This window comes from Bos grunniens, chromosome 8 (assembly GCF_055505025.1).
Source record: "Bos grunniens cultivar Pamir isolate PY7600 chromosome 8, Bosgru_T2T1.0, whole genome shotgun sequence".
Lineage (NCBI taxonomy): Eukaryota > Metazoa > Chordata > Mammalia > Artiodactyla > Bovidae > Bos > Bos grunniens.
The window spans coordinates 10,710,349-10,736,361 of NC_141172.1; the positions used below are offsets into that span (position 1 = coordinate 10,710,349).

The 26,013-nt window shown below is 37.2% G+C and overlaps 1 long non-coding RNA gene across 2 annotated transcripts in view; it reads left to right on the top strand.

Moving 5' to 3' along the window:
• LOC147366666 (uncharacterized) overlaps window positions 1-26,013 on the top strand; it is a 251,660-nt gene that overhangs the window by 95,358 nt on the left and 130,289 nt on the right. The window lies entirely within an intron of this gene.

A 26,013-nucleotide genomic window follows, 5' to 3' on the forward strand; every position in this document is an offset into this window, starting at 1 on the left:
AAATGGGACTGTAAGTAGTTATGTATTAATTCCAACAGTAGAGTTCAGAGATTTTTGTCCTGGAGTCTCTTAATTACAGGTAATTTTTGCTCTCTGAATCTTCAATATGAGGGCTCACAGAATTGTTCCACTTTCTAAATAAATGACCTACTATAACAAATGCACTAGCCAGCCTAGCCAAAGCATTCCAGTTGTACACCACCATCTGCCTCAGATTCCTCCCCTATATAACCACATCTTGTTTAAATGTATTCACATCCTTGATTTCCTTTCCCTTTCTTATTAAGTGAAAATGTCTTCTACAAAAGTCACTTGAGGAGAAAATGAAACTTTTAAAGGCATAACCCCTCCCACCTACATATTAGAAGGAAAAAAAAAAATGTAGGACAAAAAAATGGAGAGAGAATTCATAAAAGCCATTAGTAGAGTCACTCAGACACTCCTATGAAAACTGACACAAAGCAGAAAAATGTAGAATTTACTAAGGAGTCTAGATTCAGTGAAATCAGGGAAAACATAAATAGCCAATAGTTTCACACAGCAAAGAATCTATTACTAAAGGAATTGATAAATTTTGTTGTTGCTGCTGCTGTTGTTGTTTAGACAAAGAGACTAAGCCCCAAATATCTACTGCCAAAGATTTAGAAGTTATTTCATCCTATGCAGATACAATGGGCCAAGTGATGTGTGCAGGATCATAGTATAAGCAGCTTGGTTGTCATTCAGTCCCCGAGTCACGTCTGAAAATTGTGACCCCATGGACTACAGCTTCCAGGCTTCCCTGTGCTTCACTATCTCCCAGTTTGTTCCAACTCATGTCCATTGAGTCAGTGATCATCCAATCATCTCATTTTCTGTCACCCACTTCTCTTGCCCTCAATCTTTCCTAGCATCAGGGTCTTTTACAGTGAGTCAGCTCTTCATATCAATTGGCCAAAGTATTGGAATTTCAGTTTCAGCATCAGTCCTTCCAATGAATATTCAGGGTTGATTTCCTTTAGGATTGACAGGTTTGATCTCCTTGCTGTCCAAGGGACTCTCAAGAGTCTTCTCTAGCACCACAATTTAAAAGCATAAAATTCTTTGGTGCTTAGCCTTTAAAAAAAAAAAAAATTATTTTAATTGGAGGCTAAATACTTTACAATACTGTAGTGGTTTTTGCCATACATTGACATGTATCAGCCATGGGTGTACATGTGTTCCCCATCCTGAACCCCCCTCCCACCTTTCTCGCCATCCCATCCCTCAGGGTCATCCCAATGCACTGGCCCTGAGCGCCCTGTCTCATGCATCAAACCTGGGCTGGAGATGTATTTCACATATGGTAATATATATGTTTCAATGCTATTTTCTCAAATCATCCCACCCTCTCCTTCTCCCACAGAGTCCAAAAGTCTGTTCTTTACATCTGTGTCTCTTTAGCTGTCTTACATATAGGGTCACCGTTACCATCTTTATAAATTCCATATATATGTGTTTATATACTGTATTGGTGTTTTTATTTCTGACTTACTTACTTCACTCTGTATAATAGGCTCCAGTTTCATCCACCTCATTAGAACTGATCCAAATGCATTCTTTTTAATAGCTGAGTAATATTCCATTGTGTATATGTATCACAGCTTTCTCATCCATTCATCTGCTGATGGACATCTAGGTTGCTTCCATGTCCTAGCTATTGTAAACAGTACTGTGATGAACGTTGGGGCACACGTGTCTCTTTCAATTCTGGTTTCCTCGGTGTGTATGCCCAGCAGTGGGATTACTGGGTTGTATGGCAGAGTCCCAGAAGAAGAAGACAGAAAGGCCATGAGAAAAAACTTGAGGAGATAATAGTTGAAAAATTCCATAAATTGGGAAGGAAATAGCCACCCAAGTCCAAGAAACCCAGAGAGTCCCAAACAGGATAAACCCAAGACAAAACACCCCAAGACACATATTAATCAAATTAACGAAGATCAAACACAAAGAACAAATATTAAAAGCAGCAAGGGAAAAACAACATATAACACACAAGGGGATTCCCATAAGGATAACAGCTGATAACATCTGATCTTTCAATAGAAACTCTTCAGGCCAGAAGGGAATGGCAGGACATACTTAAAGTGATGAAAGAGAAAAACCTACAACCCAGATTACTATACCCAGCAAGGATCTCATTCAAATATGAAGGAGAAATCAAAAGCTTTACAGACAAGCAAAACCTGAGAGAATTCAGCACCACCAAACCAGCTCTTCAACAAATGCTAAAGAAACTTCTCTAGACAAGAAACACAGGAAAGGTTTATAACTCAAACCCAAAACAACACGGGATCATACTTATCAATAATTACCTTAAATGTAAATGGGTTGAATGCCCCAACCAAAAGACAAAGACTGGCTGAATGGATACAAAAACAAGACCCCTATATATGCTGTCTGCAAGAGACCCACCTCAGAACAAGGGACACATACAGACTCAAAGTGAAGGGCTGGAAAAAGATTTTTCATGCAAATGAAAACCAAAAGAAAGCAGGAGTAGCAATACTCAGATAAAATAGATTTTGAAATAAGGCCATCAAAAGAGACAAAGAAGGACACTACATAATGATCAAAGGATCAATCCAAGAAGAAGATATAACAATTATAAATATATATGCACTCAGCATAGGAGCACCACAATATGTAAGGCAAATGGTAATAAGTATGAAAGGGGAAATTAACAGTAACACAATAATAGTGGGAGACTTTAATACCCCACTCACACCTGTGGATAGATAAACTAAACAGAAAATAAGCAAGGAAACACAAACCTTTTTGTGCAATGGGCCAGTTAGACCTAATTGATATATCTATAGGACATTTCACCCCAAAATAATGAATTTCACCTTTTTCTCAAGTGCACACGAAACATTCTCCAGTATAGATCACATCCTGGGCCATAAATCTAGCCTTGGTAAATTAAAAAAAAAATTGAAATCATTTCAAGCATCTTTTCTGATCACAATGGAGTAAGATTATATGTCAACTACAGGGAAAAGCTATTAAAAATACAAACATATGGAGACTAAACAATACGCTTCTGATTAACCAACAAATCATAGAAGAAATCAAAAAAAGAAAGCAAAATATGCATAGAAATGAATGACAATGAAAACACGACAACCCCAAACCTTTGGGATTCAGTAAAAAGCAGTGCAAAGGGGAAGGTTCATAGCAATACAAGCCTGCCTCAAGAAACAAGATAAAAATAAAATAAATAATCTAACTTTACACCTTAAGTGACTAAAAAAAGAAGAATAACCCCGGGGTTAGTAGAAGGAAAGAAATCATTAAAATTAGGGCAGAAATAAACGAAAGAGAATCAAAGGAGACTATAGCAAAAATTAACAAAACTAAAAGCTGGTTCTTTGAGAAGATAAATAATATAGACAAAACATTAGCCAGACTCATCAAAAAAACAAAACAAAAATGGGAGATGAATCAAATCAACAGAATTAGAAATGAAAATGGAGAAATCAAACAGACAACACAGAAATACAAAGGATCATAAGAGACTACTATCAGCAACTATATGCCAATAAAATGGACAACTTGGAAGAAATGGATAAATTCTTAGAAAAGTATAACCTTCCAAAACCAGGACCAGGAAGAAATACAAAATTTTAATAGACTCATCACAAACATGGAGATTGAAGCTGTAATCAAAAATCTTCCAACAAACAAAAGCCCAGGACCAGACGGCTTCATAGGTGAATTCTACCAAAAATTTATGGAAGAGCTAACACCTAATACTACTCAAATTCTTCCAGAAAATTGCAGAGGAAGGTAAACTGCCAAACTCATTCTATGAGGCCACCATCGCCCTAATACCAAAACCAGAAAATGATGCCACAAAGAAAGAAAACTACAGGCCAATATCACTGATGAACATAGATGCAAAAATCCTCAACAAAATTCTAGCAAACAGAATCCAACAACATATTAAAAAGATCATACATCATGACCAAGTGGGCTTTATCCCAGGGACGCAAGGTTTCTTCAATATTTTCAAATCAATCAATGTTATACACCACATTAACAAATTGAAAGTTAAAAACCATATGATTATCTCAATAGATGCAGAGAAAGCCTTTGACAAAATTTAACATCCAAATATGAAGCCTATCTTTTCACCTTCCTTATAGTTTCCTTCATTGTGCAAAAGCTTTTAAGTTTAATTAGGTCCTATTTGTTTATTTTTGTTTTTATTTCCATTACTCTGGGAGGTGGGTCATAGAGGATCTTGCTGTGATTTATGTCATAGAGTATTTTGCCTATGTTTTCCTCTAAGAGTTTCATAGTTTCTTGTCAGACATTTAGATCTTTAAGCGATTTTGAGTTTATTTTTGTTTATGGTGTTAGAAAGTGTTCTAGTTTCATTTTTTTACAAGTGGTTGACCAGTTTTCCAAGCACCACTTGTTAAAGAGATTGTCTTTTCTCTATTGTATATTCTCGCCTCCTTTGTCAAAGACAAAGTGTCCATAGGTGCATGGGTTTTTTTCTGGGCTTTCTATTTTGTTCCATTGATCTATATTTCTATCTTTGTGCCAGTACCACACCGTCTTGATGACTGCAGCCTTCCCCTTCTTTATGGTCCAATTCTCACATCCATATATGACTACTCTAAGATCCATAGCTTTGACTACGGACCTTTGTCAGCAAAGTGATGTCTCTGTTTTTTAATAGGCAATCTAGACTTGTCATTGCTTTCCTTCCAAAGAGCAAGCGCCTGTTAATTTCATGACTGCAGTAAACATCTGCACTGATTTTGGAGCCCAAGGCGGTGGGGGGGAGGGGGGAGACTGTTTCCACTTTTCCCCCATCTATTGTCATGAAATGATGGTACTGGATGCCATGATCTTAGTTTTCCGACGAGTTTTAAGCCAGTTGACTCTCCTCTTTCCTCTTCATCAAAAGGCTCTTTTGTTCCTTTTCACTTTCTACCATTAGAGTGGTATCGTTCACATATCTGAGGTTGTTGATGTTTCTCCCAGCAGTCTTGATTCTAAACTATGATTCATCCAGCCTGGAATTTCATATGATGTACTCTGCATGCTGCTGCTGCTGCTAAGTCACCTCAGTCGTGTCTGACTCTGTGTGACCCCATAGACGGCAGCCCACCAGGCTGCCCCGTCCCTGGGATTCTCCAGGCAAGAACATTGGAGTGGGTTGCCATTTCCTTCTCCAATGCATGAAAGTGAAAACTGAAAGTGAAGTCGCTCAGTCGTGTCCCACTCTTAGTGGCCCTATGGACTGCAGCCTACGAGGCTCCTCCATCCATGGGATTCTCCAGGCAAGAGTACTGGAGTGGGGTGCCATTGCCTTCTCCAATTAAATAATAAAAGTGACAGTATACAGCTTTGACATACTCCTTTCCCAATTTTGAATCAATCAGGTGTTCCATGTTTGGTTCTAACTGTTGCTTCTTGACCTGCATACAGATTTCTCAGGAGGCAGGGAAGGTTGTCTGGTTCTCCCATCTCCTGAAGAATTTTCCACAGTTTGTTGTGATCCACACAGTCAAAGGCTTTAGCGTAGTCAGTGAAGCATAAGTGGGTGATTTTATAGAATTCCCTTGCTTTCTCTATGATCTAGAGAATGTTGGCAATTTGATCTCTGGTTTTTCTGCCTTTTATAAACCCAGCTTGCACATCTGGAAGTCTTCAGTTCATGTACTGCTAAAGCCTAACTTAAAGGATTTTGAGCATTACCTTGCTAGCATGTGAAATGAGTGCAACTGTACAGTAGTTTGAACATTCTTTGGCATTTGCTCTTCTTTGAGATTGAAATGAAAACTGACCTCTTCCAGTCCTGTGGCCACTGCTTAGTTTTCCAAATTTGCTACATATTTAATGCAGTACTTTAACAGCATCATTTTTGACTATCACCTTGACTAGCTTTGTTTGTAGTAATGCTTCCTAAGGCCTACTTCCATCACACTCCAGGATGTCTAGCTCTAGGTGAGCAACCTAGTATAAGCAGCTACATGACACGAAAACTGCAATTACAGGCACTGCCTCCATTGAGAACTGCGAAATCTCAGCACTCATTTTCCACACGAGGAGTTTCCATCCCATTGTTTATTCTACAATTTTCGATAATGGGATATCCTATGTTGTCCACAGTACCTAGTAGTGGTGGTAACATCTGCTAGTTTGAAAAAGATTGAAGTTGACCTTAGAAGTGGCCTAAAGTTAGTGTGGTTGAAATGCTGTAACTTCCCTGGCAGTACACAGGAAGGAATCCGAATGTTCCAGGAAATGGGAATAGTGAATCTATCATCTACTTCCTCTGCCTTTTCCTCAGTTCAGTTCAGTTCAGTCGTGTCCGACTCTTTGTGACCCAATGAATCACAGCACACCAGGCCTCCCTGTCCATCACCAACTCCCAGAGTTCACTCAGACTCATGTCCATCGAGTCAGTGATACCATCCAGCCATCTCATCCTCTGTCGTCCCCTTCTCCTCCTGCCCCCAATCCCTTCCAGCATCAGAGTATTTTCCAATGAGTCAACTCTTCTCATGAGGTGGCCAAAGTACTAATTTTGCCCAAATTTGGAAGGGCCTAAAAGAAACTCCCTTCACTCAGCATAAGGATAAGTGCTGGTGAAGAGCATCATTATCCTTGAAAATCTGCCAAGTAGCATGTAGTCAGTAGGCTTGAGATGATGATGGGTGATGTTGTACTAGAAATGAGATTTTTGAATTTTTGGGCTTAACAGATCCTGGGGTGTAGAGGCCAGTGTCAACATTTCATTATCAATGATATGATAATTTCAGACAAACTAAGGGCAGAAAATTTGACCTACAGAAAGAGGTAAACATCTTTAATTTATCATTAATTCCTTAGGGTAGAAAAGGAGACAGCTTATAGCAAACAGTGCTTGACATATATGAGAAAAAACTAAATACTAGGATAATTTACAGATGAATTGGTATACAGAACTGGGGATCCTTTAACCTATGTCATACAACCATTATAACATTACCATATGACCCAACAATGCCACCACTGGGCATTCAGTTCAGTTCAGTCACTCAGTCGTGTCCGACTCTATGTGACCCCATGAATCACAGCACTCAAGGCTTCCCTGTCCATCACCTACTCCCGGAGTTCACTCAAACTCATGTCCATCAAGTCAGTGATGCCATCCAGCCATCTCATCCTCTGTCATCCCCTTCTCCTCCTGCCCCCAATCCCTCCCAGCATCACAGTCTTTTCCAATGAGTCAACTCTTCGCATGAGGTGGCCAAAGTACTGGACTTTCAGCTTCATCTTCATTCCCTCCAAAGAAATCCCAGGGCTGATCTCCTTCAGAATGGACTGGTTGGATCTTCTTGCAGTCCAAGGGACTCTCAAGAGCCTTCTCCAACACCACAGTTCAAAAGCATCAATTCTTCGGTGCTCAGCTTTCTTCACAGTCCAACTTTCACATCCATACATGACCACTGGAAAAACCATAGCCTTGACTAGACGGACCTTTGTTGGCAAAGTAATATCTCTGCTTTTCAGTATACTATCTAGGTTGGTCATAACTTTCCTTCCAGGGAGTAAGCGTCTTTTAATTTCATGGCTGCAATCACCATCTGCAGTGATTTTGGAGCCCCCCAAAATAAAATCTGACACTCTTTCCACTGTTTCCCCATCTATTTCCCATGAAGTGATGGGACCAGATGCCATGATCTTAGTTTTCTGAATGTTGAGCTTTAAGCCAACTTTTTCACTCTCCTCTTTCACTTTCATCAAGAGGCTTTTTAGTTCCTCTCACTTTCTGCCATAAGGGTGGTATCATCTGCATATCTGAGGTTATTGATATTTCTCCTGGCAATCTTTATTCCAGCTTGTGCTTCTTCCAGCCCTGCGTTTCTCATGATGTACTCTGCATAGAAGTTAAATAAACAGGGTGACAATATACAGCCTTGATGTACTCCTTTTCCTACTTGGAACCAGTCTGTTTTTCCATGTCCATTTCTAACTTTTGCTTCTTGACCTGCATACAGATTTCTCAAGAGGCCGATCAAGTGTTCTGGTATTCCCATCTCTTTCAGAATTTTCCACAGTTTCTTGTGATCTACACAGTCAAAGGCTTTGGCATAGTCAATAAAGCAGAAATAGATGTGTTTTTTTGAAACTCTCTTGCTTTTTCCATGATCCAGCGGATGTTGGCAATTTGATCTCTGGTTCCTCTCCCTTTTCTAAAACCAGCTTGAACATCAGGAAATTCACGGTTCACATATTGCTGAAGCCTGGCTTGGATAATTTTGAGCATTAGTTTACTAGCGTGTGAGATGAGTGCAATTGGGTGGTAGTTTGAGCACTCTTTGGCACTGCCTTTCTTTGGGATTCGAATGAAAACTGACCTTTTCCAGGCCTGTGGCCACTGCTGACTTTTCCAAATTTGCTGGCATCTTGAGTGCAGCACTTTCACAGCATCATCTTCCAGGATTGAAATAGCTCAACTGGAATTCCACCACCTCCACTAGCTTTGTTCATAGTGATGCTTTCTAAGGGCCACTTGACTTCACATTCCAAGATGTCTGGCTCTAGGTCAGTGACCACACCATCATGATTATCTGGGTCGTGAAGCTCTTTTTTGTACAGTTCTTCTGTGTATTCTTGCCACCTCTTCTTAATATCTTCTGCTTCTGTTAGGTCCATACCATTTCTGTCGTTTATCGAACCCATCTTTGCATGAAGTAATCCCTTGGTATAACTAATTTTCTTGAAGAGATCTCTGGTCTTTCCCATTCTGTTGTTTTCCTCTATTTCTTTGCATTGATTGCTGAGGAAGGCTTTCTTATCTCTCCTTGCTATTCTTTGGAACTCTGCATTCAGATGCTTATATCTATCCTTTTCTCCTTTGCTTTTCACTTCTCTTCTTTTCACAGCTGTTTGTAAGGCCTCCCCAGACAGCCATTTTGCTTTTTTGCATTTCTTTTCCATGGGGATGGTCTTGATCCCTGTCTCCTGTACAATGTCACTAACCTCATTTCATAGTTCATCAGGCACTCTATCTATCAGATCTAGGCCCTTAAATCTATTTCTTACTTCCATTGTATGATCATAAGGGATTTGATTTAGGTCATACCTGAATGGTCTAGTGATTTTTCCTATTTTCCTCAATTTAAGTCTGAATTTGGTAATAAGGAGTTCATGATCTGAGCCACAGTCTGCTCCTGGTCTTGTTTTTGTTGACTGTATAGAGCTTCTTCATCTTTGGCTGCAAAGAACATAATCAATCTGATTTCAGTGTTGACCATCTGGTGATGTCCATGTATAGAGTATTCTCTTGTGTTGTTGGAAGAGGGTGTTTGCTATGACCAGTGCATTTTCTTGGCAAAACTCTAATAATAGTCTTTGCCCTGCTTCATTCCGTATTCCAAGGCCAAATTTGCCTGTTACTTCAGGTGTTTCTTGATTTCCTACTTTTGCATTCCCGTCCCCTATAATGAAAAGGACATATTTTTTTGATATTAGTTCTAAAAGGTCTTGTAGGTCTTCATAGAACCATTCAACTTCAGCTTCTTCAGCGTTACTGGTTGGGGCATAGACTTGGATTATTGTGATATTGAATGGTTTGCCTTGGAAATGAACAGAGATCATTCTGTCCTTTTTGAGATTGCATCCAAGTACTGCATTTCAGATTCTTTTGTTGACCATGATGGCTACTCCATTTCTTCTGAGGGATTCCTGCCCACAGTAGTAGATATAATGGTCATCTGAGTTAAATTCACCCATTCCAGTCCATTTTAGTCTGCTGATTCCTAGAATGTCGACATTCACTCTTGCCATCTCTTGTTTGACCACTTCCAATTTGCCTTGATTCATGGACCTGACATTCCATGTTCCTATGCAATATTGCTCTCTACAGCATCGGACCTTGCTTCTATCACCAGTCACATCCACAGCTGGGTATTGTTTTTGCTTTGGCTCCATCCCTTCATTCTTTTTGGAGTTATTTCTCCACTGATTTCCAATAGCATATTGGGCACCTATTGACCTAGGGAGTTTCTTTTTCAGTATCCTATCATTTTGCCTTTTCATACTGTTCATGGGGTTCTCAAGGCAAGAATACTGAAGTGGTTTGCCATTCCCTTCTCCAATGGACCACATTCTGTCAGATCTCTCCACCATGACCTGCCCGTCTTGGTTGTCCCACGGGCATGGCTTAGTTTCATTGAGTTGGACAAAGCTGTAGTCCTAGTGTGATTAGATTGACTAGTTTTCTGTGAGTATGGTTTCAGCGTGTCTGCCCTCTGATGCCTTCTTGCAACACCTACCATCTTACTTGGGTTTCTCTTACCTTGGGCATGGGGTGTCTCTTCACGGCTGCTCCAGCAAAGTGCAGCCATTGCTCCTTACCTTGGATGAGGGATATCTCCTCACTGCTGCCCTTCCTGACCTTCAACGTGTGATAGCTCCTCTCAGCCCCCCTGCGCCCATGCAGCCACGGCTCCTTGGAGGTAGGGTTGGTCCTCCCGGCCACCGCCCCTGGCCTCAGGCGTGGGGGTGTGGGGTAGCTCCTCTCGGCCACCACCCCTGACCTTGGACTCAGGTAGCTCTTCTCGGCTGATCCTGCTTCGTCGCAGCCTGGCACTCTCGGCCGCTTCCCCTGACCTGGACGTGGGATAACTCCTCTTGGCCGCTGCCCTTCGGGCATGGGGTCCTCCCAGCTTCTGCCCCTGACCTCGGACGTGGTGTAGCTCCTCTCGCCCACGCTTAGTGCACCGGTCGCAGCCGCCTGTGCTTAGTGCGCCGTCGCAGCCGCCTGCGAACTAACCCTAGGGAGTATCAGATAGTGAGAACTCACAAAAAGGACACCTCTTGAATACAAGACCCACCATCACACAACCACGAGTAGCACCCTGTGCAGGATGCCTCATCTAAACAACAAACAAAACTAAAATACAAACCCAATCACCTGCAGACAGGATTACCACCTCACTCAGCCTTGCCCATCAGAGGAAAAACAAACAAACAAAATCTCAGCACAAAACTCACAAATCTTGCACAAACCACTGGATCAACCTTAGAAGGGCAGAAACCAAAAGGAAAAAGAATTTAACCTTGAAGCCTGGGAAAAGGAGACCTCAAACACAATAGTTTAAAAAAATGATGAAAAGGCAGAGAAATACTACACAATGAAGGAACAAACTAGAAAAAAAAAAAAAAAAAGTCCAAATAAATGAAGAGGAAATAGGCAAAGTACCTGAAAAATAATTCAGAATAATGATAGTAAAAATGATCAAAAACCTTGAAAACAAAAATGGAGAAAATGCAAGAATCAATTAACAAAGACCTAGAAGAATTAAAGAATAAACATAGAGACAAACAACACAATTACTTAAATTAAAAATACTCTAGAAGTAATCATAGCAGAATATCTGAAGCAGATGAATCAGTGAGCTGGAAGATAAAATGGTGGAAATAACTTCTGAAGAGGAGAATGAAGTAAAAAGAATGAAAAGAACTGAGGATAGTCTCAGAGACCTCTGTGACTATATCAAATGCACCAACAGTTGAATTCTAGGGGTCCCTTAAGAAGAGAAAAAGAAAAGGTATGAGAAAATGAAGGTAGGAGAAAATCTCTTCTCTACAATGAAGAGATTGTAGTTGAAAATTACCCAACATGGAAAAGGAAACAGTCAATCAAGTCCAAGAGGCACAAAGAATCCCATACAGGATAAACCCAAGGAGAGATAAGCCAAGGCATATACTAATCAAACTAACAAAGTCTAAATACAAAGAAAGAATATTAAAAGCAGCAAGGGAGAAGCAACACATAACATACAAGGGAAATCCCATATGCTTAACAGCTGACCTTTCAGGAGAAACTCTGCAGGCCAGAAAGGAATGGCAGGATATAAATAAAGTACTGAAAGGGAAAAAATCTACAAGCAAGACTACAGTATCTGAAAGGATCTCATTCAATATTTATGGAGAAATCAAAAGCTTTTCAGACAAGCAAAAGTTAAGAGAATTCAGCAACACCAAACCAGATTTACAAGTGTAAAATGGACTTATATAATCAAGAAATACAAGAGGAGAAAAAAGATCTATAAAATCAATCCCAAACAATTAAGAAAATGGCAATAGGAACATATATATCAATAATTACTTTAAATGTAAATGGATTAAATGCTCCAACCAAAAGACACAGACTGGCTGAATGCATACAAAAACAAGACCCAAATATGCTGTCTACAAGAAACCCACTTCAGACCTCAAGACACATATAGACTGAAAGTGATAGGGTGAAAAAATATATTCCATGCATGTGGGAAGCAAAAGAAAGCTGGAGTAGCAATCCTCATATCAGACAAAACAGACCTTAAAATGAAGATTACAAGAGATAAGGAAGGATACTACATAATGATGAAGGGATCAATCCAAGAGGAAGACATAACAGTTGTAAATATCTATGCACCCAACATAGAAGCACCTCAATACATAAGACAAATACTAACAGACATAAAAGGAGAAAGTGACAGTAACACAATAATAGTAGGAGACTTTAACTCCCCACTCACACTAATGGACAGATCATCAAAGCAGAAAATTAAGAAGGAAACACGTCTTAAATGATACATTAGATGAGATGGATCTCATTGATATCTTCAGGACATTCCATCCAAATGCAGAAGAATACAACTTCTCAAGGGCACATGGAACATTCTCCAGGATAGGCCATATCTTGGGTCACAAATCAAACCTCAGCAACTTTGAGAAAATTGAAATCATATCAAGCATCTTCTCCAACCACAATGCTATGAGACTAGATATCAATTACAAGAAAAAAAAAAAAAAACTATAAGAAACACAGACACATGGAGATTAAAGAACATGTTTCTAAATAACCAACAGGTTACTGAAGAAATCAAAAGGGAATTCAAAAAATTTCTAGAAACAAATGGCAATGAGAACATGACAACTCAAAACCTATGGGATGCAGCAAAAGCAGTCCTAAGAGGGAAGTTTATAGCAATACAATCCTACCTCAAGAAACAGGAAAAAACATCAAATAGACAACCTAACTTTACACCTAAAACAACTGGAAAAGAAAGAATAAAAAACCCCAAAATTAGTAGAAGGAAAGAAATCATAAAGATCCGAGCAGAAAAATTGAAAAGGAAGTGAAAGAAACAATAGTAAAGATTAATAGAACTTAAATCTGGTTCTTTGAGAAGATAAACAAAATTGACAAACATTTAGCCAGACTCATCAAGAAAAAAAGAGAGGAGAATCAAATCAAAAAAATTAGAAATGCAAAAGGAGAGGTTATAACAGACAATGCAGAAATACAAAGGATTATAAAAGACTATTATGAACAACTATATGGCAATAAAATGGATAACCTGAAAGAAATGGACGGGTTCTTAGACAAGTTTGGTCTTCCAAGACTGAACCAGGAAGAAACAGAAGTTATGAACAACCCAATTGCAAGCACTGAAATTGAAGCTGTAATCAAAAATCCCCCAAACAACAGAAGCCCAGGATCAGATGGCTTCACAGGAGAATTCTGTCAAACACTCAGAGAAGAGCTAATGGCTATCCTAAAACCCTTTAAAAATATTGCAGAGGAAGAAACACTTCAAAACTCATTCTACAAGGCCACCATCACCCTGATCCCAAAACAAGACAAAGACAACACAAAAAAAGACTACCCTCCAATGTCACTGATGAACATAGATGCAAAAAGCTTTAACAGAATTTTAGCAAACATAATTCAGCAACACATCAAAAAGCTCATACACCATGATCAAGTTAGATTTATTCCAGAGATGCAAGGATTCTTCAGTATATACAAATCAATCAATGTGATACACCATATTAACAAATTGAATGGTAAAAACCATATAATAATTTCAATAGATGCAGAAAAAGCCTTTGAAAAAATTCAGCACCCATTTATGATTAAAACTCTTCAAAAAATGGACCTAGAAGGAACCTACCTCAACATAGTAAAGACCATATATGTAGCACTTTGCATGTGAGATGGAGATCCATTTTAAGATAAGAAAAGAGATGGGGAAGGTTGTTTGGATCTGGAACTTGAAGACAAATTTAACAATTCTAAACTATTCATATGAAGTCTTGGTGAGCCAGTTCTTTACTTTTAAGTTGTAGTACACATTATATTTGTCAAGGATTTTTCTAGAGACACTTGCTTTTTCAGGGTTGATTCTGGCTGCTTCATTGGCTTTACCAAGTGACAAATTTATTTATTTATATTGCTCTAAAGCCTTTATTCAAAATTCAGGGATTTACATCCTTAATTTATGATAAATTGGTGATAATTTTACAGACATATATAGAGATAATGAAGTTTTAATGAAAGGAAATGAAGAGAAGATAATGAAGTAATTACTCGTTAATTGCAGGTTTATGACTCATAAGTCACTATCTACCATCCTCTTTCTGAGGTGAATATGTTTGTGTATGTGTGTGTGTGTGTGTGTGTGTGTGTATATTTACTATAGAAGGGGTATAAGAGAGTATGCAGGAAACACATAAGGTATAGTAAGAAAGCAGCAATGAGAGGGGGACAACAACAACAAAAAAGAGAAATACAGAAAGTGAAGAAAATAAATAACTAACACAGAGATCTTAAATTAAAACTGTAGGCAAGCAAGCTTTGTCACATCCATGGATTAAAACGAGGTCCTAGTAGTGCTCACAGATCCTAGCGTGTATGTGTCTATTAGATATAAATAATCATTGTTTAGGAAAAGCACACTAATATCTAATCCTAGACAAAGAAGAAGAACAAAGTACTAGAAAATCAGAATGTGTGTGTGTGTATTAGTTGCCTAATTGTGTCCAATTCTTTGTGACCCCATAGCCTGCCAGGCTCCCCTGTCCATGGGATTTCCCAGGCAAGACTACTGGAGTGGGTTGCCATTTATCAGAATACTTTGGTATAAATCATGGAATTTGCCACATACTAGCTGTGTGACCTGAGGAAAGGTAATTTAGTGCTCTGTGCCTAATAATTTCATCCACTACACAGAGATGAAAATAATGTTCTTCTCAGAGCACTGTTTTGAGGATTAAATGAAACAATGCATGCAAAGTAGTTTGCAAGTCTCTGAGACTTAAAATACTCAATATGGATAAGGGTCAACTCTTTTATTCTAGAGAAAGTGTAGAATCCAAGAATCTCTGCTTATAAAAACGTTGTGCCAAGTCAAGGGCATATCAGTGTTCACACTGTTGTCAGAGAACACCCCATTTACACTTGGTTTGGGGATGCTGTGAGTACAAAGAGTGAGAGCCTTTCAGCCAATGTCTTTTTTTTTTTTTTAAGTTTAAACTCTTTGTTTTGTATTGGGATGTAGCCAATTAACAATGTTGTGGTAGTTTAGGTGAAGAGCCAAGGGACTTGGCCCTACATATACATGTATACAATCTTCCTCAAGCCCCTCTCCCATCAAGGCTGCCACATAACATTGAGCAGAGTTCCCTGTGCCATACAATGCGTCCTTGTTGATTATCCATTTTAAATATAGCAGTCTGTACATAACCTTCCCAAAGTCCCTAACTATCCTTTCCCCCTGGCAACCATAAGTTCATTTTATGTCTGTGAGTCTTTTTCTGTTTTGTTAGTAAGTTCATTTATATCATTTCTTATAAAATACCACATATAAGGGATGTCGTATGAATTTTCTCCTTCTCTGTCTGACTTACTTCACTCAGTGTAACACTCTCTAGATCTATCCATGTTTCAGCCAATGTCTTTCCAGAAGATGACAATTATCCACATGTTTTCACAGTTAATCCTTGTAACATGCAACACAGGAATCAAAAATAAAGTAACCAATTAATGACCTAGGTCCCCAAACATGATGTATAAGCTTCTTTCATTGGTGACTTAGCAATGATGATTACATTGTAATATATTGTAATGGAGATAAAATAATATACAATGTAATAGAGAAATAGGTGTTAAATATGATGTTGGTTTGAATCTGTCCTCTTCTTCCTTCTCATTATTCTTTTCTTGTCATAAACCTCTTGCTTTAAAAGGTTAAAAAGATCAGTACATCACTAATCAGCTAGGAAATATATCACCGGTACTTCTTCAGAAATGGAAACTGCAAGAACTCAGGCCCTTCTGAGATTCTGCGATTCAGTGACTTCACTTGGCCTGTTCAGGGTTAAGGGGAAGAAAGAGAAGACAATATGGTCTAAAAAAATAAAAATGGTGTCAGGAAACCTGGGATCTTGTTCCACCTCTTCCAGCCACTTGCTTTGTAATATTGGTCTACTTTCTAGGCCCCTTCCTCAGTTTTCTGTTGTTGTTGTTGTTTGTTTGGTTGGTTTGGTTTTATAAAAAAGAAATGAGGTCAGTTCACTCTTCTTAGGAAGCATAACATAGATTTGAATTCTTGCATGTATGTTACATATTGGGAAAGAGAAGGGAAGATAAATAGAGGTTGTATGTTACGAAGTAGTACTCAAGTTTGGTTCTCTGTGTGTGTATATGTGTGTACAATATATTATATACATATATAATTACTTATATATTTTTATATGAATATCTATATAATCTTATTCAGACTTCACACTGCAGAGGTTTGAATACTCTGGTTGGGCTGAAGTTAACCTTAATAGACTGCAAGATGAATAATGATAACATATTATATGGTTCTTCAGAATAATGAAGATGATAGTTTCCAAGAGCCCTCACCTACTTTTGAGGCATCTTCTATTTGAAATAATGGATGTGCTTCTATAAATATTGAGCTTTGTAGAGTTAGCAAGTCAGTCTAATGTGAAAAAAAAAAAGAGAATAAATTTAATCAATCTGAAATATATGGAGACATTTGCATCTTATAAATGTTAACCAAATCAAGTAGCCCTCTTCCATAACCACCCATGTTTCACTGAACTTAAAACAATAATAATATCTAAAATACATTGTCTGGGACCCACAGCAAGCCACCCTGAAACCTGGCCCAATCCACCAGTGGGCTGCCACCAGCCCTAGGATCCCATCAGCCATGCAGCCAGCCATACTGGTACCTGGTTCCACCCTTCAGTGGGCCAGCAGTCATTGAATGAGGCAAGGCATGGCCTGCCATGGCCAACTAGGCCAGAAGCTAGACTCACCTACCAGTGTGCCTACAGTAGTTAGCCCCTCCACATTAGAAGGGTTCATGCAGCCTACATAGGGGACAGCCCTAGAGCATATACCTCTGGAGACCAAGGGGAATTCACTGCTGGACCCCAAAGGATGTCTCCTACATAATATAACTTCGCCAAGATTAAGAAACATAACCAACCTACCTAATTCATAGAAATAAACACAGAGAATTAGAAAAACTGAGAAGGCAAAGGAATATGTTACAAAGGAGCAATACAAAAATCTCAGAAAGAGAACTGAACAAAGAAGAGATAAGCGATCTACCAAATAAATAGTTCAAGGTAAATATTATAAAGATATTCTATAAACTTGGGAGATGAATGGATGAACAAAGTGAGAATTTTAACAAAGAATTAGGAAATACAAAGAAGAATGAAATAAGGCTGAGGAATAATTAAATTAAAAAATTAAATTAAATTAAATTAATTAATTAAATTAAATTAAATTAAATTAAAAAAAAATACACAGGAAGGAAATCAACAGTAGATTAGAGGATACAGAAGAATGGATCAGCTACCTGGAAGACTTAGATGTGGAAATCAACCAAGCTGAATAGAAGAAAAAAAAAAATAGAGAAAGGAGGATAGTTTGAGATCTCTGGGATAACATCAAGGATGCTAACATTCACATTAACAGGGTCCCAAAAGGGAAAAAAAGAAAAAAAAAAAAACACCTTATTTGAATAACAGCTGAAAACTCCCCTAACCTGGGAAAGGAAACAAATATCCAGTACCATAGAGAGTCCCAAACAAGATCAGCTCAAGGAAGTTAACACCAAGACACCTTATAATTATAATGGTAAGAGTTCAAGATAAAAAGCCTTAACAGTGGCAGAGAAAGGTAGATAATTGTGTTCAAGAAACCACCCATAAAACCATCAGCTAACTTTTCTGCAAAAACTTTGAGGCCAGAAAGGAATGACATGATATATTCAAAATGATGAAATAAGTATCTTCAAACAATTATATTCTACCTGGTAAGGCTATTTTTCAGATTTGAAGGGGAGTTAAAAAGTTGTACAGATAAGCAAAAGCTACTGATGTATAGAACAGTCTTTTGGACTCTGTGGGAGAGGGTGAGGGTGGGATGATTTGGGAGAATGACATTGAAACATGTATAATATCATATATGAAATGAGTCGCTAGTCCAGGTTCGATGCACAATACTGGATGCTTGGGGCTGGTGCACTGGGACGACCCAGAGGGATGGTATGGGGAGGGAGGAGGGAGGAGGGTTCAGGATGGGGAACACGTGTATACCTGTGGCAGATTCATTTTGATATATGGCAAAACCAATACAATATTGTAAAGTTAAATAATAAATAAAATTAAAAAAAAGAGTACAGCACCAATAAATGTTTTACAAAAAATGTTAAAGAAATTTCTCTAAATGCAAAAGAAAAGACTACAAGTAGAAATAAGAAAATTATATAAGGAAATATCTCCTTGGTAAAGGCAAACACACAGTAAAGATAGAAGACCAATCACTAATAAAGCTAATAGGAAGGTTAGAAGACAAAAATACTAAAATTGTCTATATCCACAATAAGTATTTAAGGGATACACAAAACAAAAAGATGTAAACTATGTCAAAAACTTTAAATGTGGGCAGAGAGGAGAAAAAAAATTAAGAAGATGGAAATTATATCAAGCATCTTTTATGACCACAACACTGTGAGACTGGAAATTAACTACAAGCAAAAAAGTTCAAAAAACACAAATATGTGAAGGCTAAACGATATGCTAGTAAATGATCAAAAGATCACTGGAGAAATCAAGGACAAAATTTAAAAATATCTGGAGATAGAACAAAGCACAATATTCTAAAATTTGTGGGACATGGCAAAAGTAGTCTTAAAAGGGAAGTTTACAGAAATTCAATTGTACCACAGGAAATAAGAAAAATCTCAAACAATTACCTAGAGGAACTTGAAAAATAACAACCAAAACCCACTATTAGTAGAAGAAAAGAAATCATAAAGATCAGAGTAGAAATAAATGAAAGAATAAAAAATTGATGCAAAAATCCTTAACAAAATTCTAGCAATCAGAATCCAACAACACATTAAAAAGATCATACACCATGATCAAGTGGGCTTTATCCCAGGGATGCAAGGATTCTTCAATATCCGCAAATCAATCAATGTAATACACCACATTAACAAATTGAAAAATAAAAACCATATGATTATCTCAATAGATGCAGAGAAAGCCTTTGACAAAATTCAACATCCATTTATGATAAAAACTCTCCAGAAAGCAGGAATAGAAGGAACATACCTCAACATAATAAAAGCTATATATGACAAACCCACAGCAAACATTATCCTCAATGGTGAAAAATTGAAAGCATTTCCTCTAAAGTCAGGAACAAGACAAGGGTGCCCACTTTCACCATTACTATTCAACATAGTTTTGGAAGTTTTGGCCACAACAATCAGAGCAGAAAAAGAAATAAAAGGAATCCAAATTGGAAAAGAAGAAGTAAAACTCTCACTATTTGCAGATGACATGATCCTCTACATAGAAAACCCTAAAGATTCTACCAGAAAATTACTAGAACTAATCAATGACTATAGTAAAGTTGCAGCATATAAAATCAACACACAGAAATCCCTTGCATTCCTATACACTAATAATGAGAAAACAGAAAGAGAAATTAAGGAAACAATTCCATTCACCATTGCAACGGAAAGAATAAAATACTTAGGAATATATCTACCTAAAGAAACTAAAGACCTATATATAGAAAACTATAAAACACTGGTGAAAGCAATCAAAGAGGACACTAATAGATGGAGAAATATACCATGTTCATGGATTGGAAGAATCAACATAGTGAAAATGAGTATACTACCCAAAGCAATTTATAGATTCAATGCAATCCCTATCAAGCTACCAACAGTATTCTTCACAGAGCTAGAACAAATAATTTCACAATTTGTATGGAAATACAAAAAACCTCGAATAGGCAAAGCGATCTTGAGAAAGAAGAATGGAACTGGAGGAATCAACCTACCTGACTTCAGGCTCTACTACAAAGCCACAGTTATCAAGACAGTATGGTACTGGCACAAAGACAGAAATATTGATCAATGGAATAAAATAGAAAGCCCAGAGATAAATCCACGCACATATGGACACCTTATCTTTGACAAAGGAGGCAAGAATATACAATGGATTAAAGACAATCTCTTTAACAAGTGGTGCTGGGAAATCTGGTCAACCACTTGTAAAAGAATGAAACTAGACCACTTTCTAACACCATACACCGAAATAAACTCAAAATGGATTAAAGATCTAAACTTAAGACCAGAAACTATAAAACTCCTAGAGGAGAACATAGGCAAAACACTCTCTGACATACACCACAGCAGGATCCTCTATGACCCACCTCCCAGAATATTGGAAATAAAATAAAAAATAAACAAATGGGACCTAATTAAACTTAAAAGCTTCTGCACATCAAAGGAAACTATTAGCAAGGTGAAAAGGCAGCCTTCAGAATGGGAGAAAATAATAGCAAATGAAGCAACTGACAAACAACTAATCTCAAAAATATACAAGCAACTCCTACAGCTCAACTCCAGAAAAATAAACGACCCAATCAAAAAATGGGCCAAAGAACTAAATAGACATTTTTCCAAAGAAGACATACAGATGGCTAACAAACACATGAAAAGATGCTCAACATCACTCATTATCAGAGAAATGCAAATCAAAACCACTATGAGGTACCATTTCACACCAGTCAGAATGGCTGCGATCCAAAAGTCTACAAATAATAAATGCTGGAGAGGGTGTGGAGAAAAGGGAACGCTCTTACACTGTTGGTGGGAATGCAAACTAGTACAGCCACTATGGAGAACAGTGTGGAGATTCCTTAAAAAACTGGAAATAGAACTGCCTTATGATCCAGCAATCCCACTGCTGGGCATACACACTGAGGAAACCAGAAGGGAAAGAGACACGTGTACCCCAATGTTCATCGCAGCACTGTTTCTAATAGCCAGGACATGGAAGCAACCTAGATATCCATCAGCAGATGAATGGATAGGAAAGCTGTGGTACATATACACAATGGAGTATTACTCAGCCATTAAAAAGAATACATTTGAATCAGTTCTAATGAGGTGGATGAAACTGGAACCTATTATACAGAGTGAAGTAAGCCAGAAGGAAAAACATAAATACAGTATACTAACGCATATATATGGAATTTAGAAAGATGGAGCAATAACCCAGTGTACGAGACAGCAAAAGAGACACTGATGTATAGAACAGTCTTATGGACTCTGTGGGAGAGGGAGAGGGTGGGAAGATTTGGGAGAATGGCATTGAAACATGTAAAATATCATGTAAGAAACGAGTTGCCAGTCCAGGTTCGATGCACGATACTGGATGCTTGGGGCTAGTGCACTGGGACGACCCAGAGGGATGGTATGGGGAGGGAGGAGGGAGGAGGGTTCAGGATGGGGAACACATGTATACCTGTGGCAGATTCATTTTGATATTTGGCAAAACTAATACAATTATGTAAAGTTTAAAAATAAAATAAAATTTAAAAAATAAAATAAAATAATATTTTGTAAAGTCAAAAAAAAAATTGATACCTTAATAAGATCAAAAAAACTAAAAGCTGGTTCTTTGAAAAGATAAACTGATACACCTTTAGCCAATCTCATCAAGAAAAAAAGAGAAGGTCCAAATCAAAAATATCAGGAAGGAAAGAGAAGTTACAACTGACACCACAGAAAAGCAAAAGATCATAAGAGGTTACTTTGAACAATAGACATCAACCACTTTAATGGACAACCTAGAGATAAATTCCTAGAACTGTGTGTTCTCACAAGAATGAATTAGAAATAAATAAAAATATGAACAGACCAATTACCAGTGATGAAATTGAATAAGTAATAGTAAAACTCCCAACAAGCAAAAGTCTAAGGCCAGATGGCTTTGCAGGTAAATTCTACCAAATATTTAAGGAAGAGTTAGCCCAAATATTTCTCAAAATATTCTAAAAACTTGAAGAAGAATAAACATTTTCAGTCATCTTACTGGGCTGGCATCACCTTGACACCAAAGCTAGACAAAGTCACCATCTGAAAGAAAATTACAGGCCAATTTCACTTATGAACATAGATGCAAAGCTCTTCAAAAATACATTACCAAACTAAATTCAACAATATATTAAAAGGATCATACCACATGATGAAGTGTGATTTACCCCAAAGATAAATATGATTTGATGATTTATTTTTGAGATGAAGGATTTGATATCTTCAAATTAATCAACATGATCTACCACATTCAAAAATAAAGAATAAAAATCATCTGATCATCTCAATAAATGCAGAATAAACTGTGACAAAATTCATTATCCACTTATGATTACAAAAAAAGCTCTCAACAAAATGAGCATAAAGAGAATATATATCCACATAATATAGATCATATGTGACAAACTCACAGTCAACAGTGTTCTCAATAGTGAAAATCTAGAAGCATTTCTTCTAAGATCAGGAATAAGACATAGATGCCTACTCTTGCCACTTCCATTCAACACAGTATTGAAAAAAACTGGAATCAGACAAGAAAAATGAAAAGAATTCAAATTGGAAAGGGAGATAGATCTCACTGTTTGCATATGACAGAATATTATACATAGAAAATCCTAAAGCTAGCATCAAAAACTGTGAAAATAATAAATTCAGTAAAGTTGGGGGATATACAATTAATACAGAAATCTGTTGCACTTTTATAAATTGACAACAAACTATCAGAAAGACAAATAAGGAAGACAATCCAATATACAATTGTTTTAAAAAGAATAAAATACTTAGGAATAAACCCAACCAAAAAGGTTAAAGACCTGTACTCAGAAATCTATAAGACAATAATGAAAGAAACTAAAGATGACACAAACAAATGGAAAGATACATTGTGCTTATGGATTAAAAGGCTTAATATTGTTAAACTGACTACACTATCCTAGGCAATATATAGATTCAACACAAGGGTGTAGAGCAAAGGGAACGCTTGTGTACTGTTGGTGGGAATGTAAATTTTTGAAGCCACTCTGGAAAATAGTTTGGAGGTTCCTCAAAAACTTAAAAATGGAGCTATCATAAGATTCAGAAATTCCATTTCTGAAGAAAATAAAAACATTAATTAGAAAAAGAGACATGCAACCCTATGTTCATTGCACCATTATTTACAATAGCCAAGATAAGCAATCTAAATGGGAACAGATAGATGTATGGATAAAGATGTAATACATACATACACACAAGCACACACATCATGGAATATTACTTAGCCATAAAAAGAATACAATCTTGCCATTTGCAATCATGTAGATTGACCAGAGGCTATTTACTATGCTAACTAAGTGAAGTCAGACAGAGCAAGACAAATACCCTACAGTTTCAATTGTATATGGAATCTACAAAGTAAAACAAATGAACAGACATGAAAATACAAAAATTGATGTGTAGATGCAGAGTGCAAACTGGTGTTTGCTAGAGGGGAGGGTTGTGTGGGGATGACTGAATTAGCTGAGGGAGATTAAAGGGTACATACTTGCAGTTATAAAACAGGTAAGTCACAGGGATGGAATGTACAACAGAGGAATATTTTCAATAATATTATTAATAAATTTGGTGACAGATGATAGCTAGACTTTACATGGTGATCGTTTTGTAATGTATAAAAATACTGAATCACTCTGTTGTACACCTAAAACTAATATTTTAACTAAATTATAGTTTAATAAAATAAACAACTAAAAGCAGTGTTAAAGAGTAAAACTATATAGTAGAATAAAATTATGATAAATTGCCTCTCTTTTTAAATCAGATGTGCTTTAACAAATTATGACTATAAAATCTGTATTTGTAATGTATTGCCTTTTTCCTGTGAAACTTTTATTGCATAAACATCTTCTTTCATAAAGAAAAAACCCATTTTGGGACACCACCTCATGCCTGCCAGAATGGTTACCATCAAAATGACAAAAATTAACAAATATTGCTGAGGATGTGGAGGAAAAGAAATCCTTGTGGACTCCTGGTGTGGTTGTAAATTGGTACAACCATCGTAAAAAACAGTATGGAGGTTCCTCAAAAAATTAAAAATAAAACTACCATAATATTCAGCATTTCTACTTCTGAATGTAAACCTGAATAAAATGAAGCACTAATTCAAAAAGATATATGCAATCCTATGTTCACTGCTGCAATGTTATCAACAGCTAAGATATGGAAGCAACCTAAGTGTCCACTGATAGATGAATGGATAAAGAAGATGTGGTATACATAAACAGTGAATATTATTCAGCCATAAAGAACACAAATGAAATATTGTCATCTGAGACAATATGGGTGGATCTAGAGGGTGCTATGCTTAGTGAAATAAGCCAGACACAGAAAAAGACTGCATGAAATCATTTATATGTGAAAACTAAGAAACAAAACAAACTCAAATGAAATCAGACTCATCGATGTAGAGAACGAATAGGTGGTTGTCAGAAAAAATGGGTGGGAGAATGGGTAAAATAGGTAAAAGGGACCAAGAAATAGAAACCTCGACTTATATATTAAATAAGTCATGGGGATTAATACATAGCATGAAGAATATGGTCAGTAATATTGTAATAACTTTGTATGGTGGCGAATGGTTGCTACACTATGCTGGTGATCATTTCATAATTTATGCAAGTATCAAATCATCATGTAGTACTCCAAAAACTAACATAATATTGTACTTCAACTATATTTTAATAAAAATATTGCTTGTTTACTATGGTGACAGGTACTGTTCCAAGCGCTTATTTATTCGGGTTTCTGAGGTGGCTCAGAGTCAAGAATCTGTCTGCAATGCAGGAGATGCAGATTCGATCCCTGGGTTGGGAAGATTCCCCTGGAGAAGGAAATGGCAACCCACTCCAGTATTCTTGTCCGGAGAATCCAATGGACAGAGGAGCCTGGCAGGCTACAGTCCAGGGGGTCGCAAAGAGTCAGATATGACTGAGCAACTAACAATTTTCTTTTAAAGATACTATCATTTTCTGTGGTATCTTTTTAAGAAAACTGAGTTTAAGTTACCCAAGTCACAGAGTTAGTACAAGCTATCTGATTTTACAACTTGACTAACTTTTCAATAGTATGATACTTTACTGCTAGGGCTCTTAAAAATTATGCTTAAATAGATAAGAGATTTACATATTTCTTGATCAAGATGATCAAAGATTGGATGACCTTTGAACAGTGTGGGTTAGGGACCCTCACCCTCTGCGCATTCGATTATGCTTTATAATTTATGGGGCCCTGTGTATATGTGAGTCTTCCTTATTCGTGGTTTCACATTCACCAATTTAATTAACCTCCAATTGTGTAGCAATGTAACATTTACTACTGAAATATCCTTCAGGGGTCAACTGTATAAGAAAAAAAATTGCTCTCACTCTCCCGTCTTCCAAACACCAGTCACCTTGCTGTTACTTTTTTACTTTATAATGTATACTTTCCAGGTATAGCAATGTTTTAACTCGATTGTTATTGGATTAGAGTTACTTTACAATGTTGTGTTAGGTCCTGCTGTACAGTAAAGTGACTCAGCTGTACATGTACGTATATACACTCCTTTGAATTTTCTTCCCATTTAGGTCACCACAGAGCATCAAGTAGAGTTTCCTGAACTACACAGTATGTTCTCACTAGTTATCTGTTTTATACATAGCAGTGTATATGTGTCAACCCTTTTTTTTCAATACCAAAAGCAGAGACATAAAATATATACTGCTCTGAATTTCTTTATATTGTGTTTTGAGACATGTGGATCTAC